Source organism: Cuculus canorus, chromosome 1, assembly GCF_017976375.1.
Source record: "Cuculus canorus isolate bCucCan1 chromosome 1, bCucCan1.pri, whole genome shotgun sequence".
Classification (NCBI taxonomy): Eukaryota; Metazoa; Chordata; class Aves; order Cuculiformes; family Cuculidae; genus Cuculus; species Cuculus canorus.
The window spans coordinates 103,940,752-103,959,326 of record NC_071401.1 but is presented as its reverse complement, the minus strand read 5'-3'; the positions used below and the strand labels follow the sequence as shown (position 1 = coordinate 103,959,326).

Here is an 18,575-nt window from a genome sequence, read left to right as displayed (position 1 = left end):
GGCAATTTCATAAGTTTGTTCGACTTTTTTATTCTGCATGCAAGCTTTTTGCAAAACTCGGTAAGGCCTGTCCTCTTCACCTGTTAGTACAAGACTTACAGGAAGTGAGTGGTCTTTATAAATTCAATTTATTATTTTTTGTTTGTTTTGAGGTTTTTGTTTAACTTAAGTTTAGATTATCCAATGCATTCAGAAGTTACTGTGGCATTATGTGCCTTTTCATACAATACTAGGCTAGAAAAGTCACTTATTAACCAGAGCACAGAACTGCATTTTACAATGGAAGAACACAACATGTATGAGTCAGACTTCTGATGTAAGAAAGTTTCCTTTAGCAAAACTAGAGCAGAATATCTCATAAGCCTGACTCAAAAACATCCTCTGCTTAAATATCTGATTATGTTTTTTCTTTACTTTGGAGAAGTGGTAAAAAATAAATAAAATTGGCAAAGGAGAACAAAACAAAATAAAAACGGGAAAATAAACCCTGACTGCTTCCAACAGTGATACAGCCGCTTGGAAGGAAACATGCTTCATGTTCAGAGAATCACCTAACATACATGCTTTGTTTATTCATCTCCTGCTGCTGTTCTTGATCAACTGCCCATAAACTCAGGTTAGCCTGGGGAGGGGGGTAGTGATAAGACAAAATAAAATAATCATCACTTCCAATCCTCCGAGCTGCTTCTGCTTATACCATTGACCAAACCTTTCCCTAGATATCACATCCACTCCCTGACCTTTTGATCAGTAACAGCACTCTCCTTCCTGATCCTGCAGTACACTGGGGCTCAGGTAATGAAGACAGCAGATGCATTTATATTTTTAATAGGACAAATAATTGCACCTCCTTATACTGTTCCCAACAGGCTAATACCACTGTCCATGCCTGCACCAGTGAAGTGGCAGGACTAATGGGGCAGGGATAGGACTTCTCTGCTCAGTGAAATCAAGCTGCAATATCAATGTTTCCTGATAGATAAGGATTCACTGTTGCTACTCTCTTGTTCTGCATCTAATTAAGTGAATATTCCCAAGCTCCCCCTCACATATGCAATGTCACTCTCCTGCGCAAGCAAAGTCTCACATGATTTGACACTGGTTTAAAACTTAAATTGATAAGCAGAGGTCAGACAACCCCCACTGATAACAACATTGAATCTCAACTGCATTGGCCACATGCACAGGTAACGGTGCACTCGCCCCTACATTAAGAGGTCAAATAAGAGAAGTACTTCAGTTCAGAAGGCAAGATAAGCCTAAGTCTAGCAAGAAGAGAGTAAAGATAAAAACCAAAATAAAGATATTTACACTGTTTGTTTCTCAATGAAGGCTATGTCTGGTGTGAGGGTTACCTGTTGTCTTACCTGGTCTTAAGTTTGTCCCTGACTGGTCCACAGGCTGGTCTAATACTGCTAGGAAGATACTGCCATTCTTGCCAGTTTTATGGCACCATCTTTTCTCACGTTCTGTTTTATTCTACTGTTAAATAATCCTCCAAGCAACTTGAACCAGATGTTTTGTCAGTGCTAGACTCAATCTCCACCCACAAACGCCGGCATATGCCTGTGGGGCTCTGGGATGGGGTATACCCCTATCACAGACCTCCCTTCTGGTTGTTCAGGCCAACTTAAGTCCCCATGTTTTATTTCCACACCTGTAAAAACTTCATCAGTCCCATTCTTAGATTTTAGTGCCAGCATGTGGTTTTACACTCCAAAACACAGTGAAGTGCTATTTCCACCTACAAGTTCTGTGCTCCTGTCTTACAAAACAATCATTAGCATATGAAACAAAAACCACAGTTAAGTCTGGAGGAGGGAAATTACTTTTTCCTTGGACATAATCTCCTTCCAGCAAAAGGCAACTACAATAACCAAACCACCAATTCACAGAAGACCCTACAGTTTCAACAACTTTCCTGCCGAGCTGTCCTTGGAATCAGCACACAGTACAGTTAAGGGACTGACTGTCCTCCTTGGAAAAGGCAAATTTATCTCAATATAGCTCTTAAAAGGAGCAACTAAAATAAATGTTAGTTAGCATATTAAAAAAAAGTGTTAACTGTTTGGTCACAAATTCAGCCTTTACCTCTAAATGCATTCACTTTCTGCAGGCACTAGGGCTACTTTGCCTAGATTTGAGGGTGTTCTATGTGTGTCTGATGTTCTCTCCCACTCCTCATTGAAGCTTACAAGAAGGGTGGGAAGCAGTGAAAGCAAACCAAGACAGGTTTCCCTCATAACATGAATAATTATTTAAGTATCACAAATGTGCAACTGGGCACAGTGGAAGAGATGTATACAGCCATCCCGTTAAAAAGCCTCTTTCAGGACCAAAATCTTTTATGTTTTCTTTCTCACAGGTATATATTCACATGCTCTAATCTATTTTTAGAATGTCCTTCCTAGATAAATTTTTAAACTACAGTCTGGATGCTTTTTTCCTCCCCCTCTGCCCAGATATCCCTGCTGAGCCTGTCTGTTCCACCACTGGAAACAGCAAGGACACAAAGTCAGCCTGATGCAGGTCTGCATCCCACTCCTTTCCCACTAAGAGCAGAAAAATCAAAATGGGGAAAGTCACCCTTGCAGATAGGAACAGGGCACAGCACTTACAGGCCAAGACCTGTAACTTCCTACAGCATGCATGCTATTACATGTACTCTCTGCTATAGTAGGTGACATGAAGCCATCTAATTAAATGCTGCAAAACATAAAAGAAGAAAAACATAGCACTGCTTCCCAAACTTTACAGAAAACAGACTATATATCACACCTGCCTTCATTCAACAAGTAGCCAGCCCAGGCTTAGGTTGGACAGCTTCTCTGTAACAGAATAAACCCACCACAGATTATTACATAAAAAAATAACCAAACCTTCTGTGAGTTCTCTTTAGCAGATATAATGCAAGCTCTATAGCTTTAGCTATGGATGATACAGCTCATAAATGCGACAATTTTAACCCAAGACTGTTTGTATATTTCTGTTTAGAAGGGTCTTGTACCTGAGAGTCTGTATACAACATAGAGCTTTTCAAAGGGAAAAAAGACTACTTAAGGAAGAAGAAAGTTTCTTTAGACTAAGACAGCTTTTCCCATTCCACATGAAAACAGGTGGAAGAAAAAACTTTGATTAAAATGGGGTGGAGCAATTTAAATGCTTATTCTACATTAGCTAACCAATGAGTAAAATCTGCAGACCAAAACTCATGCAGCCACTCAAGCAGATGGATGTTAAAGCCCTACATCAGAGCTGGGAGGCACAGCATGGATCTGTTCCTTCATTTTGCTGCCTAGAACTACTACATATTTTTGGTTACACATCGCATTTTGTTGGGTTTACTCTTGTAAGAATTCATGTCCTAGACTGGCTATCAGGCTTGGAGCATGTCCAGCACAACATATATTTATAACATGATTTATATAAAAAACACACTTTAAAGCGATTAATGCAATGATCATATCACAAAACACCAAAAAAAGGGGGTCTGTGGTGTGCATGCAGAACAGACTCTGCGAGTCCTACACGAACGTGACAGCACATATAACAAGTTAGAACATCCAATTTTTAACCTTTTACACTACAGAATTAAACAATCTTCTCCCAGTGGTGCTCTCAGATCCACAGAACAACACGTTTTGCCACTGGTCTCTAGCAGTCAGTCAGTAGTCTCAGGAATTAGAGCAAACCCCATGTTCAGAATGGTACTGACAAGGTTCACAAGGCACATGGTGCTCCCGTCAGCTCATCTTCCTCATGAGACAATCTCTGGGTGCTCCAGAAGCCTCACATATAGTTGCTGAAGCGTGCTTACCACAGCACCTTCTCCTCCACTATTGCTCTTCTGTCTAAACAGTTAAACAATTTGTAAAATCAAAGGATATTCAACCTGGTTGAAAGGGATTTTTCAAAATTCCCATCATTCACATACTGCTAACTAACAGATTTATTTCATGAAGACATTCCCCTCTTACCGACAGAGACAGAGAATCAAACAAATCACATAGCAGTTAAGATGCCAGACTGTGGCAATATCATTAATTCTCCAACAAGTGGTATTCCAGTGACATGATAACATTGCCCTCCACGTTCCAGCTATTTAGGACTTGTAAGTCTTACATCTCCTTCACATTCCGACATAAAGAAAGCCTTTCCAGAAACTAAAGATACTATTTTTTTTTTAATCTCTAAAGAATGCCCACTGCTAGACCCAACTTATTCATTCTTCTGCTTATCCATATCCACTATCCTTTACATTCAGAAAAGGATACTGAATGGTATCTGCCTTCAGACTACACCTGAAGGTTGTCACTTCAGACTACACTACTGAAGGTTCTGCCTTCACACTACACCAGCTCAGGTATATTCTCCTCTATATACTCTTAAAGCAGGCCAAAGCTCTCTTCACAAGTTTTCTTCTAACAAGGCCTGCAGAAGATTTGCCAAGGAATATATTAAAACATAAATTACCAAATTTATGTCACATGTGGGGGAAATGGAGCATGGGTATTTTCATTTAGGCACAGAAAGACTGATTTTTTTTTTTTTTCTTTAAAATAAACAAAGCTTCCCAGTATATCTAGAGATTAAATCAAAATACTTAAATATGTCCACCTTAAACCAAGGTCATCAAATAACTGACATTAGTTCAGACGCATGTAGTCCCAAAGACCAGCAAACAGCACTTGTAAACAAAGAGGAAGCTATGCCCACAGACCAGAGTATCTGAATATTTGATGCTGGTCAAATCCAATGGGAAATGAGCCTCCTGGTTGTACTATAGTCACTGAACCACTCAAACATAAGCCACTTATGCATTTCCAGAAGAAAATATTTTATATGCACATTATACATGAGCAGTGTGCAAAGACAAAATAGCATACAGAAGGTAAGCAAAGAGAGCTAATAAAAGCATGCAGAAGGTATTATATCTTTTTCTTGTCCGCTGTAACCACATTTTAGTAATTACCAGTAATTTCTACATATCTTAAGTGACTCACTTGTAAATAACAAATACTGGAACACACCCTTAGTACATGTACGGGGAGTCAGAATTCAAAGAAGTGATTTTATGAGTTATGTTTATGTTTACATGTTTTATATAGTCTAGTGATTAAATCAAAAGAGAAAATAAAATCATAGGGATGTTTTTCCCTTACCTTAATTAGTCAGGCTGTTTATGCAGGCTGAAAGGTAAGCATGTGTTTGTTTCTCCATCTCATTTTACTTATTACAGCTAAAGAGAATCGCATTATTTGTACTCTTCAACTCGCAAGAAGCTTCCAAACATTTTTTGCAGAAATGGAATTTAAAAGTGACACATTTAGAAATTTTGAATTTGATCCATTCAAGTAAGAACTGTTTTACCCAGACAGTAAGGTGTTCAATCACCAGAAAGATATGAAAGTAAATAAAATAACCACAACCTTCTCCCGAAGAATTCTATCACTCACTACGACCCCATCACTAAATTTCTGCAAGTGAAGTTCCTCACTGCAATTTTAATTATATCATTAGGTGGCCCTCTGCCCTAATTCTTCCAAACAATAATGTATGAGGTCATTAGATCGAGGTCTTAAATATAAAATCTAAATTAGGATTAGAAAACAACAACCAAAACCACACAATCAGAAAACCCACAATACCCTAAAAGCCACACACAGTCCACACGCTTCATCCCCAGGACAGCATGACAGATATTGAAGGACTGAAAAATGGACCCTATCCATTACTTCCCTCCCAGTCTCAAGAGTATTTGAGGTTCCTATTAGCACCAGCTCTAATACATCTGTTGTCACATGACCAATCTACAGTTTTAATACCAAAGCATAACAACTGCAATATTCAGGATTATTTCAGTATTTTATCTTACTTTTCCGAGTTGTTTAAACATACTCTGCTATTTCTACCATCCGGGGCATCTTGTCAGAGTCCTCTGAATCCTGCAGATGATCTCCACATGACATAGGCAGGTATTTTCTTTTTTTAAAAAATGTAAATTTTCCATGGAAATAAACTGCATGATGCACTTTTAAACAGCTGTGTTTCCAAGTGACTCTGCTCTGTAAGGAAGGGCAGCAGGTGAGGAGACAACACACTGACTTCTGCCATCCCAGTACAAGGGAGTGACCTTCTGCAAAGGACCAGAGCAGGTCACTAGGGTCAGTAGCACCGCTGTGAATAAACCTGACAAAGTCCACCTGCCACAGCACCAAGCAATAAGCTACAAGACGTAGATCAGAGAGCATATCTACAAGTGTTTATAGCCCATGACTCAACTTTCCCTCCTGTACGCTGACCTTTAAAGAGGAAAGGAAAAAGGAGAGGAGCATGTTTATATGTTAAATTCATACAATCCATTATCCAAAGAGTAACTGATATTTGAGGCTCTAAATCTACTTAAGTAGGACAACAGCAATGGTCTACAATATGCCCAAAAGGTCACAACAGAAGAAATTTGATTGTTTCTGTGCTCCTGGCACCATGTGAAGCATGCACAATTTTCCTCAGAAAACAACAAAGTCATAAGGTAAGAGCCACAGAAACAGCAAGATCATCAGCACAAAGAGGGTATTGTAAGAACTGCTTTAACACTTGAGTACAGTTTTTCAGAGACAAAATACTGCCGGTATTTGCCTAGACAAGGCTCTGAAGAAAGAGCTATGGGAATCATACAGCAGTGTAACACAAAATACCCAGTATTACCCCAAAAAGCAGTATCCAAATACTGCTCATCATCCCTACTGCACATATCTGGAAAACAAAACCAGAGCAGAGCAATGCAAAAATGAAGTCATCTGGAAAGCCTGAAGAGCACACTGAACAGATCCTTTTTCCACTAAGGGAAGTCACAACAGAAAGTGACAGATAATAAAACTTGAGGTCCAGGAGATAAAGTTTGGGAAAGTGACCTTTTATGCATTTCAGATCAAAACCCACTTCGATCACGTGCGTGCTGAGATAGCCCTGGGCATGTGACTAACTAGCTTAAAAAAAAAGTTTGTGAGCAAACACTCAAGGCAGCTGTGTTGAAGAGCTATATGCAAAAGACACCATCAAACTTTCATGTTTGATATTGCAATCCAAAGACAAACCAGAGTTCAGTAAACAGTAAATGTGATTCTGCACACCTTGTTATCTTTTCATCTCGACAGTTAAACCAATGTGAGAGAGTGCAAAGAGGTTAGAAAATGCTATCAGCACAGTTTATTACGTGTTCCTTTTGAATTTATTTTGTAGCAGGATAAAACTTCAGATAGCAGAGAATTAAATACTAATAAGTTAAGAGAACCAGGACCAATTCTTGAAAAATCATCTTGACCTCCAGCAGCAAGGGGAAATTATTCTTCGAGAAACTTTGCACTCTTACATGGCCAATGTTGAGCAATTCAGTGCAGATTTGCTCCTAGTATGTTAGCTAAGCAAAAACACTGATGACAAAAGTGCAGATTCCTCCATTATTGCCCATAAATAGGCAATATTTGAATTAAGTAACAGATAAAGGACATTTTTTCAGCTAGTTTTTCCTTTCCACCCCATAACCAAACACCTCTTCTCCATTGTTCAGGGAGTCCTAGGACTTTAACATATGACCTTGGAATTCAGGTGAAATTTTGGCCTTACTGAAGTCAACAGTATCATTCGTTCCCATTTCCAAGGCAAAGAATTTCACTCATCCATGGCATTCCTCCTCCCTACTCCTTCCAGATCATTATATTCTGGTATTGAACTTTAGCTTTCTATCCTCTTTCTCACATCTTGCCCAAGAGAGATTTTGCCTCTGAAAGCACCTTTAGATCAGTTATGATTGTTATTATAAATTCAAGAAAGAACAAGCTATTGTCCTAGCTGCACATTTAGGAAGCGCAGACTAGAAGTCAAAGTCTTCAGCTCTAGTGAAAAATGGAAGGGGAATGATGCTCTTGAGCCAGTTATAGGGTATCTTCACAAGCTAGGAATAGTCAGGCAGGACTATTAATTTTATTAATCAGCCTTTAAAGAATATTCTCATTGCTGCGTAACTAATTTAGCAGGTCACATTCTAGTAAACAGAAGTCAGCTAGCTACCTCAATAGCAAGGAGCCCATCTACTACTCATTAAATGACAAAGAAATGACAAAAGCAAAGTACTCCGCAAAATGAGGCCAACATAGCCAGCAGCCCTTGTTGCCTAAATGGTTCCAGAAAGAGCTGTGCAGAAAGAGCCATTTCCAAGCTTTGTCCTTCCACACCAAACTCAGCCCAGTACACGTCTGGCAGAACACATGTGCTTGCACACTACCACCCATCGGTGATATTTACTTTTCCAGCTGGTAGCTCCACTTCTACAAAAATGGCCATGAGCAGGAGATGAAAAGAGGGTTGTTTTTTTTTTCTTTACATTACGGTTCTCATGTACTCACCTTTTTAATAACTACAAAAACTACAAAGTAGTAGAGAAAACCAAATGCAGGCAAGAATTTTTTTCCCCTTAACCATAAGCAGAACAACTACAGACAAAGAAAGATAAGAGTACAGACAAAAAAATGGAGGCCTAAGCCCCGTTCTTTCTATGGCCTGAGAAACAGGAGGGAGTAACCAGGAACCTGATGTTCTTCCCTGCTGTTCTATGCCACTTCCTCACCTTATTTCAGCAGCAGGAGGAATAAAGACCAAAGAAGCACCGAAGAACAAAGCCTGAATCCCTTTCTGGCACAAAGAGGGAGAGGGAACAAAGAAACGAGCGGAAGTGGATGGACTACTTATACCAATTACTGTCAAATATTTTTGCACTTCCTTCCTTAATGTAGCTCCTCTTCTACACAAAAGCCTACAAATAATTTTGAGAGGTTCCCTTTGTAGAAAGAGGAAAAAGGAAAACTGTAATAAGACTATGCAATGAAGATAAATTTTCCCAATAATGCAAGCTACAGGAAACACATGGAGGTCAAATAAAACTATTATTTGCCTTTTCAAACACTATTTTCTTCAGCTGCTAAATTAGAACATTATGAAGCCATTTCATACAGTAAAATGTAACCTTATATTAACCTTCCATATTAAGTAAACAAACCTTTCTAGCCAATAAGCATCTCTGTGAACTCTCAAAGATGATAAGCAATACCTTAATTACATTCATTTACATGACTTTGAAATTGTTCCAGACCAAAGTCAATGACTACAAGGTCAAAGAGTATGGAAATCTAAAATAAGGAGAAATCCATAGTAGGTCAGTTCACACAAGCGTGGTGCAGCATCCTTTCCACTCAGTTTGTAAAGGGTCAGGGATACCAACCAAGTGCTTGTCTTTTTGTCAATTACATGAAAAAAAGCAAAAAAGCTCTGAAACACCAAACATTGTTGAATGCATCTTTTTTTTTTTTGTAGCATATTCAGAGTTAAAAAAACAGTGGACACTTTAGAATTGTTTTTAAATGCCCAATGGCTAGTCAAGCTGTACGAATACCTTATGCAAATATTTTATAATAGGCTAACTGAAAGGCACAATACAAAAAAAAGACACTTTTAAAAAATGCAGCCAATTCACTGACAACTACAGAATATTTGGTATAACACCCTGTTATAGTCAGTATTGTTAAACTGAATAGTTTTGCTGAGATTTATTCAATGATGAACGTGGGATGGTACAAGAGAAGACACCGTACTGACTTCACGCCACTGTCCTTTGTGAACTACGCAGACACAGAGAGAAGCCAAAGCCCAATAAAAATCGCTGCCTTGACTTCGACTCTCAACAACAAAACTAGACTAGATCCTTAACAGGAGAAAACATTCTGTGTTTAGTCCTGAATACAATCAAGCTACTTAAAAATCTTTATTAACAACTCTATGCTCTGCTTAGAGCAGGAAATGCTAATTATACTCAAGCAGCAGTCATAAAGATTGCAATGATGACTGCTGCAAGGAACTTTATCTAAAGTATGCTCTGCCCTGAAACAGCAGAAAAGGAGACAAAGCATCCATCCCACTCCCAAGACAACAGATAATGGCTCAGGTATGATCAATAGCAATCGAATTAGCCGAAATATAGCGTACACGCACACTGCACTAATGGATCATTTTAGGATTATAGTTTGTGTATTACAACCATGAAAATATTACGAATATGCATACATGAAAATCTAGAGCACAGCTTTTGGATTTAGGCAATCCCCTATCAATGCACTGCAGCTTACTTTTTTCAGTATTAAATTAGGTAAACCTCCCTGCACCCTCACTTTACTAGCCAAGCGCTTTTCACACAACTTTCAAGCCAACAACCTTCTACAATTTAAGAATGATTTAGTGCAACAGAAGCAATAAGTGTTATAAAATTTATGCTTGTTCACCTTCTCTCCCCACAGAGAAGGACAAGATTTTTTTTTCATGTAAATATGTATTAGATCCAAATCATTTAAATAGATATTATTCCATAGAGAACATGATGCTGCATATGCCCATTTCAGCTCCATGTTACTAAATAAACCACAAGATAATGATGTTGTCTTGTTCATCCTAAAGGACAATGAAAATATTTTTAGTTATTTCAAACGGAAGTAAAAGGAAGAGACTTTCACAAAAACAAAAGAAAAACTAAGATGGCTCTTACAAAGCTACGTAAGGTGAAGGCAAATTACTCATAAATCACTAATAAGTAAATCTCTTCAAGAACAGGCCACAGCTGTTAGAGTAAAAGTATAGCTCGGGTGCACAGAACAGTCTTTAGATTATGACTACTGAGTCATTACTATCTTAAATATCTTAACTTTAGGTTTTATTTTTTAAAGGAGCAAGGGAAAGAACATCTTATTTGGTAGGAAAAAACCAAGAAATTTTAGACAGATGAGTGATTTTTAAGTTAATGCAGGAACATTAAATGCAAGGTGCCAAATGTTAATTTCATGCAGTTCTATTTCTCAATTCTATTTAGCTACAAGTGGCATTGCTTGAATGGACAGGAAAGAGGAAACAGTGAAAACCTAAACAATGTCTTTTTAAAAGTAATGCTTAAAGCTGTCTTTTTTAAAGAGAACACGTATCTCTCACCGCTTTTCACAAAATACAAAATAAGTTAATCAGAAAGTTACCACAAAATAGTTATACTTAACAACTTAAGGCAAAATAGTGTATTTATTTAAAGTGAGGAAGACTGTCGCTGGTCTTGAAGCTACCACCTATCATTTGGGCCACAGTCAGTTATCTTACAATACAGTCTGACCTCTGCTTGGTTCTAAAATAGGATAATCACCTTCAACTATGTATGAACCTGAACATTATCAAAAACAGTTTTATTGCATCAACGATTTATTAATAGTTTTATATTAATAGTAATGCAACTTTGACTTTACAAAGTCATAAAGATGACAAAAGTCAAGATTTACTTTGCTACCTGTCTTATTTTAGGTTTACAAAGCAACTTTATGATGCAATCGGAAAAACTATCCAGAGCGCTACAGAGGAAAAAAAAAAAACCAAACCAACAAAACACGCACTTATCCCGGTTAAGCAATGGAACGGGCAGGATACAGAGAGCATAAAAGGTTTCAGTATTTACCTTAACTTCATTAAGTACTAAAATTCTCTTCTAGCCAACTGTGCTCAGAACTGGAGAACTGCTGGTACTGAGGCAGGCACCTCTGGGCAAGCACATTAAGAGGAACTGCTAAAAAGAAAAGTTATGAGCCCTATGTAGGGGCACATTAAGCTAGATCCCCCTTCCAAGCAAAGCACTGCAAAATGACCAGAGACTACAGGCTGACATTGAAAATAAACCTGACAAAGGAAGAAGTGTTCCCCCGACACCTTGCTGATTCAAAATGCTTGCCACAGGAGCCCTGCCACGTTCTTCATATTGCATGGTCACTTTTATAGCGGTTAGCCTACCATTACAACACAGTTGTCAGTTCAAACAAAGAGCGACTAAGAAGGTACAATATTCTATGACTGGCATTTACAGCTCCGGCCTTGGACTTCTAATCTTTACCAGACGGGCACACAAATCAATCTATCAGCTCATAAAGGTGTGCTTTTTTAACCTCTAAAACAGATGGGACTGGCCAGAAATGTCTGACACGTCAAACTGCTAATCACTGCTGCCCTTTGCACAAAATAACCCGCTTAAGTTGAGGCATGGTTGCACTGTAACAGACATTAGTCTGTGGGAAACCCATTTAACTGTCACATACTCCTGCCACTCCTGCTCTCCCTTAATTAAGCCTAATGCCTTATGCTTTGACCTTTTGTTCTAGCCTATTAACCCTATCTAGTACAAGTTCAAATATGTTAAACTTAAAAGTTTGCTGTAAAATATTAAATGCCAAGCTACAGAAAGAACAAGGGACATTTCTCTACCCTGCAAGTTACCAATCCCTTTACCCCATTCCCTAGGTTTACAAAGATGGAAGCACCATGTTAATTCCTAAATACAAAACATACCCAAACGATAAAGACTTTCACTGCAAAAAAGTGGAATTTCTTTCACTTGCATAGCCTACCTATTACTTTTCAGAGAAGAAAGGGAAAAAAAGTGAAACTTTCATTTGCAACTTCGTATCCTCAGGCTTTGGGTTTGTATCCAGCAAGAAAAGCACATACTATCAGCCAGGATCATGCTACACTCATTTGCTGCTGTGTGAAACCCATCATTAAAAATAAGACTTAATTGGTTTACAGTGACCAATTCCTCCTCAATTAAAGGCTGCCTCTACCAACCCTGCTCAGGCTGAGTCATACCTCCTTATTCTTTTGACAACATAGTTAGAATTAATATTAGTGTTTAATTCTCATCTATATCTTTTCATGAGTTGCATCTTTTGAAGTTTCTCAGACTCGCAGAAACTTAAAGTGAGGGCGTAATTTATGAATTTAACTCACTGCTGCAGACTTTTCTTTGATGCAAGCTCAACTTTAGACAGCATGACTGCCTTCCCCTTTTGTAACTCTTATTTCATAAGGGTTACACAGTACCAACGATATCAACAATTAATGTTTCCAAAGCAGTACTCTCCTGGAGAAATATCTTCCTAATGGTCCAGAACTCTGAATTATAACAAGAAATCCAATTCCAGTGACAAAACCAATCTCTGATCAAGACAAACTGGACTGCGTGCCACATGAAAGCTATTTACAATTGTACGCAATGCAAGCTTGCATACCGCAACAGATATCCCACAATTAGCATTTGCAACGAACTGTCCCATGTCCTGTACCTCACCATTCTTCCCCCACAAACAAACAAACAAACAAAAATAAAGTCATAGGCTATAACTGTTTTGTAATACTGGTTAGAAGTGGAAAAAAATGCAAATTGTGTCAGTATTACCAGACACGCATACACTGACAAATATAGCTTCTCAAATCTTTAGCTTAACTACCTTACTGACAACCTGAATACTTGGTGCAAGACCCTTACAGCTTGCCGTTTTGTAACCTTGACTAAATAGAACAGCTTTTAAACACCGTTGACAATTTAGAGACAGAGCTTTGAATTTAACTGTTTTTAAAGAAGCAGAACATTTCACAAAGCTTGTTGACACAAAAGCCACACTAAGTTCTATTAAGGCTGTATAGGTGACTATCTGCTACTGATAACTCTCAAATAACTAATTAGGTATTTACAACTTACATTTTAATTCCAAAGTACCTCTTACTTTACAGCAAGCAACACAATTAACTTTCCTGTAAACACAATTACTCAGACAACTAAAAAGTCCTACTGCAATGCTAGGCTTCTTTTTTGAGTCAAACAGAAAGCACCTCCCATCTTTACGTCCCTTTATTTCCAAGACACTGATCTGGATAAATCCAGATCTCCCCAATACAAAAATGCACAGATATTTTCTAATTACTTCGTTTTGAAATATTCTATTGTGTTGGAGATGTTCAAACTGCAATACACAGACCAATGCTATATTCAAATGAAGTCAAGCAACACATGGATTTACTGAATAAAAAAGAAAAATATATTGTTCCATCTGCAGTCTGTGTCATTACAATGGAAAAGTGAGAAGTTTTACAGACTGGGGATTTGGTATGACTGCCTTCAGCTTCTAGACCTTCCCTACTAATGCTCACAAAAGTTGTCACTGGAGGCAATGCAAATGAGTCCTAAGAGACCAGAAACAAAACAACAACTGCTTGTCAACCATTACATGCCCAAATTGTATTCTTTATGCTCATCAACATTCTCAAGCTCTTAGGCATGCATGTAGGCCCACTGAGTACAGTGGGGCTACTCAAGTGAATAAAATCACTCACAAACCAAAGTGCATATACATAAGCAATCACTGGACAACACTTGGGGAATTATTCCCCAGTATCAAAGAAAAATAGGATTTAGGAAATGGGAACCATGGGAACAGATCCAAACAAAATGACAGTGGTGCTAAATGTCTACAAGCCATTGTAACATAATATCTAATAACGATTTTACTGTTACGGTCCCTTGCCACGGAAGCTCAATTTGGATCTGTTTTATTTAAAAAAATAAGAGATTGTAACACAGTACATTTTACTTAATCTTCTCTTTCATTCTGAAATTACATGTAAATCAGGTTCTTCTCTGTTTAGCAGCTCCCTCCCAAACAAGCAGGCTAAATCTTCAGCACTTACCAGCAATTTCCACACAAAAAGTTCAAAGGCTACTAAAATGCTTATTTCTTTTTAATCAGCACACACTGAAGTCTTACATTAAAAGAGAGGGATTAACTTGAAAATTTATCACTTTAAAACATATTATAATCCTACAAGATTTCTACATGACAGACAGTTGTATGACAGATTTGGCAAGACAAGGAAGAAACCCCAAACCAAAGAGACAAGGTAAATAAACCCAACAAATTATTTACCTTGAAAGTGGTCCCATCAGGAAAGCTCTTCCTTCAGGAGTCCAAGGATGCATTAATTTTCTTCCTCAACAATTCCATGCTTGATCTGAAAAGAACAGCAGAAATCACCCTATGGAAATCCACGTATGAATTTTTCCTATCCATTTTACCCCTCTCTACTTTCTTACTGTTGGTGTAACAGAAAGTCATGCTTTATCTTAGATAGCAAGAACTGCAAATAACATGTCTATTTCAGAAGGAAAATGTAGCTCTAAACTTCAGAAACCAAAATCTTTCACACAGAACCATCAGTTAAACAAGTACAAACAACTCAAGTTGTCCAGACTCGTACTGACTAACTGGACAGTATTTCTGCAAGAACAAAATCCACATCCAATTCAGAGTCAAAAGTCAAGGTTCTCTTTCTTCCTTTCATTCAAAAAACAGCTGTGACATGAAAGTCCTCCTTCCCGTGGAGCAATTACTGCTTAACACTTCAAACCTGCAGCTATGGACATCACAATCATGTTTTTTAAAGAGCCCCTATTAATTGAAATATATATACATAAACAAGGAAAAGGCAAAAATGAAGCACAACTAGTGATTGAAATGCTGAACATCATAAAATTACTTACAAAAAAATAAACCAGTAGGGAAGCTAACATTGGCTTTTGAGATATTTAAGAAGTAAATAGTATAGCCAGAACATATTACCCATCAAAACACTACCTTAAAAATTCTTCCTAGCACTTCTCTATTATTCCTAAGCAAACTTCTCTCAAAGGATGCAAACTTACAGCTAGCCCAGATCATTATTATTCGCACTATTTCAGCCTCATTCTTGCAACAAGCCTCATTATTAAAGGTTATGTTAAATCTTCTGTCATCAAGTTACCACACAAGCAGCAAGTTTATTATGCACAGAGTCAAATTTAACTACAATAAAATTGCAAAAAAAAAATAGACTCTCCCTGTTTGGCCAAACCTTCCCCTCCTCTTGCTTGGCAGAGCGAGAATTCCCCTCCTCTTTGCCCCACCTTTAGCTTCTGGTCTCACAAAAACTACATACAAAACCTTTTTAAACATATAATCTCCAGCACTGAGGACCCCACAGGTGACCATGTGTGCAGAGGATGGAGAGGGGCAAAATGGGAAGCACACGGATTGGAGGTGGCTCTCAGCATTTACCCCTCTGCAAAACCACTTGGGCTAAAGTCAATTTAGAGAAAACATCTAACTGACCACTACAATGTGCTAGCTGAGAAAAAGAGATACAGATGTTGAGATATGGGTCATCATCCAAAAAAGATCTCGTCAAAGCTTTCAGGTAAATGAAAGCTAACGGAAGCATGCTGGACTACGGCCAGCATCAAGACCCAACAAAAGCAATAAATCCCATTAAGCCAAAAAATAAGTAAATACCCTGAAATAGTACAGGCAAACACCATTTTAAATCCTCCCCCCCATATATACATCACAAAATAAAAAGCCAATTTGCACCATGGAACAGCAGCAATCCTCAACATTTGGATTCAGCTGAGGGCAGGAGGAGATAAAGCTACCACTGAAGTCAAAATAAACAGAGAAGTGATAGGTACAGTGACAAAGGTGGTAATAAACATAGTTCAAAGCCTTCCCAACCCCATGTTGGACAAATAAACTGAAAGTGGACTCTTTTGCAATGAAAGGAAACATGGGACAAGAGGCCCCTTACAGGAGAAAAGGGTGGCACTTTTAAAAAAAAGATACAGTCCCCTTTTCAAGACACCTGAATCAGAGAAAAATAGTCAATTCCAATATTTCTATTCTATACTATAGATGTAGACTAAATGTCTTCTACCACTGCAAATGTAGTGAAAACTGAAATGTAGTTTTATTTAAGTATTCCCACTTCCAAAAGAAGACAGATTTCTATCTAGTAGGAGGGGGCAAGAAATCCCAAACCAAAACCAACAAACACCTCATGCTGTATTCCCATCAGGGTTCAAAGTATAGACATGATTTCCTTTAGGTCAATATTAAACAGTCTTTTCTGCATTGTTCTAAGCAACTACAAAAGGTTTATAAGAGTTCAGAGAAAGCAGAACAAAATACTTTATTATTTTGGGGGAAAATTCTATATTGCTTTAATGATGTTTTAAAAATGAGGGGAAAAAGCACCCGACCAACCAAACGACTTTCCTAGAATAATACTTTATTCCCAAAAACCTCACATCTGGATCCCTCACTTTGCACACCTAACAGTGTTTTTTGAATGTTGATTTGGTTTGTATTACAGACTGTTGCCAAATGGATAATGTCTCAAGGCAAGAATGATCATTTTTTCTATCTCTGAGTAAAGCCCTGCTGCTTTCTACATCACCGAAAAAGCCTTTCCAATTTCCTTTCCCATTCCATTTTCATAGTGGGCCAGGGCACACAGAAGAAGTAGAAAGCCCATAGCCACAAGTCTTAAAGAGTTTGCTGTGGGAAAAAAATGAGTATCAGAGCAGCAGTATCAGCCTAGCACCAAAGAGAACAAAAAAACACCGGTTTTCAGCAAGCAAGACACACTAAATTTCTGTGATGAACTGTGTCTAATTAAGCATTTTTGGGGGGCAAACTAAAAAAAAAATCCCTTGTTTTCAAATTTTTATATCCAGCACCTGATTCCTCATGATAACTCCCTCGCAACTTTCTTTCTCGAGAGAAGAAAGGGCAGCCCTCCAGATGTCTTCCCCAACACTGAACTGTTTTTCTACACTTAACTCCATCTCTTAGAAACTGGTGACTAACAGAAGATCTGTAGCTTCTGCTTTTAATCTGATTTTGTCTATAAGCAAAACTGGTCTTCCTCTGCTGAACACAATGGAATAAGTGGCATGAAAACAGAGTTTCTCTCAAGACAGGCAATTAAACAGGAGCAATAAGCTCCAGTAACAATTTACATATGAGAAGACTATGCCAGGAGGGTTTGACCTAAACTAAGACAGCTAGCAACTGCTTCTTCCTCTTTCCACACATGAATATTTATTTACATGAGTCTTAGTTCCTATTCTCCTTCTTCAGCCATCAAGACAAGTGACCTGCAACAGACAGCCAAACAAATAGCCAAACTAATTCTTTCAAGTACTAAATAGTTCTGATAATATTAAGTATTTGAAATCAATAATCCAGAAACACTGAAGTGCAGGCATTCATTTTTGCCAAAAGAATCCCTCTGCCTTCTTTTCCTGAGGCAGATCTTCCCATCAGAGAACGTAAGGAAGTTACGTGATCACAGATGTCCACCCAAAGTACTGTCTGCCAACCACAGCACCTCACTTTCTAAAGTCGATATTTTCTAATGCAAATAGCAAAACCCTAAGACCAGAGCACACAAAAACAATGCCACAAGCCTTTTAAATACGTTCCTCATATTTACCATAGGCAGGCCAGCACAGTTCAGATAGTTACTGTTGTTATCGCTTTGGCTTGTTGACAGGAAGAAAGAGCAAACCACAAATGCTGTTACTATTAACCTTTTTGTCTTTAGCAACAGTCTGTCTAAACAGTCGTACAAGTTCACGGGTTTTATCTTTTTGGTATATTTGTGCATATTCTTTCACACTTTTTCCTCCTGTTGAGGTTTCATTCCCTACCTACGTAATCTTTCCACTTGCCTGTCATTAAACCCCTGCTGAGCACTAATGATTTATACCTCAAAACCTACACTTCTGGTCCCAACAGAGTATTCATCCTTTTCTAATTCACAGGATAGTTATCCTGTTTAACCCACCTATTGCTCAT

General features: G+C 38.1%; 1 protein-coding gene across 13 annotated transcripts in view; it reads right to left on the bottom strand.

Moving 5' to 3' along the window:
* The window catches only part of NRIP1 (nuclear receptor interacting protein 1), a 144,443-nt gene that overhangs the window by 55,881 nt on the left and 69,987 nt on the right, over window positions 1-18,575 (bottom strand). For 9 of the 13 annotated variants that reach the window (XM_054067314.1, XM_054067348.1, XM_054067304.1 and 6 more), the window contains 2 exons: window positions 14,829-14,913; window positions 11,537-11,641 (listed from right to left, as the gene is read on the bottom strand). The gene's annotated coding sequence lies outside the window, so the exon portion shown is untranslated. Of the gene's footprint in view, window positions 1-11,536; window positions 11,645-14,828; window positions 14,914-18,575 lie in introns of all 13 variants that reach the window. The other 4 variants (XM_054067357.1, XM_054067296.1, XM_054067404.1 and 1 more) reach the window with 2 other exon arrangements.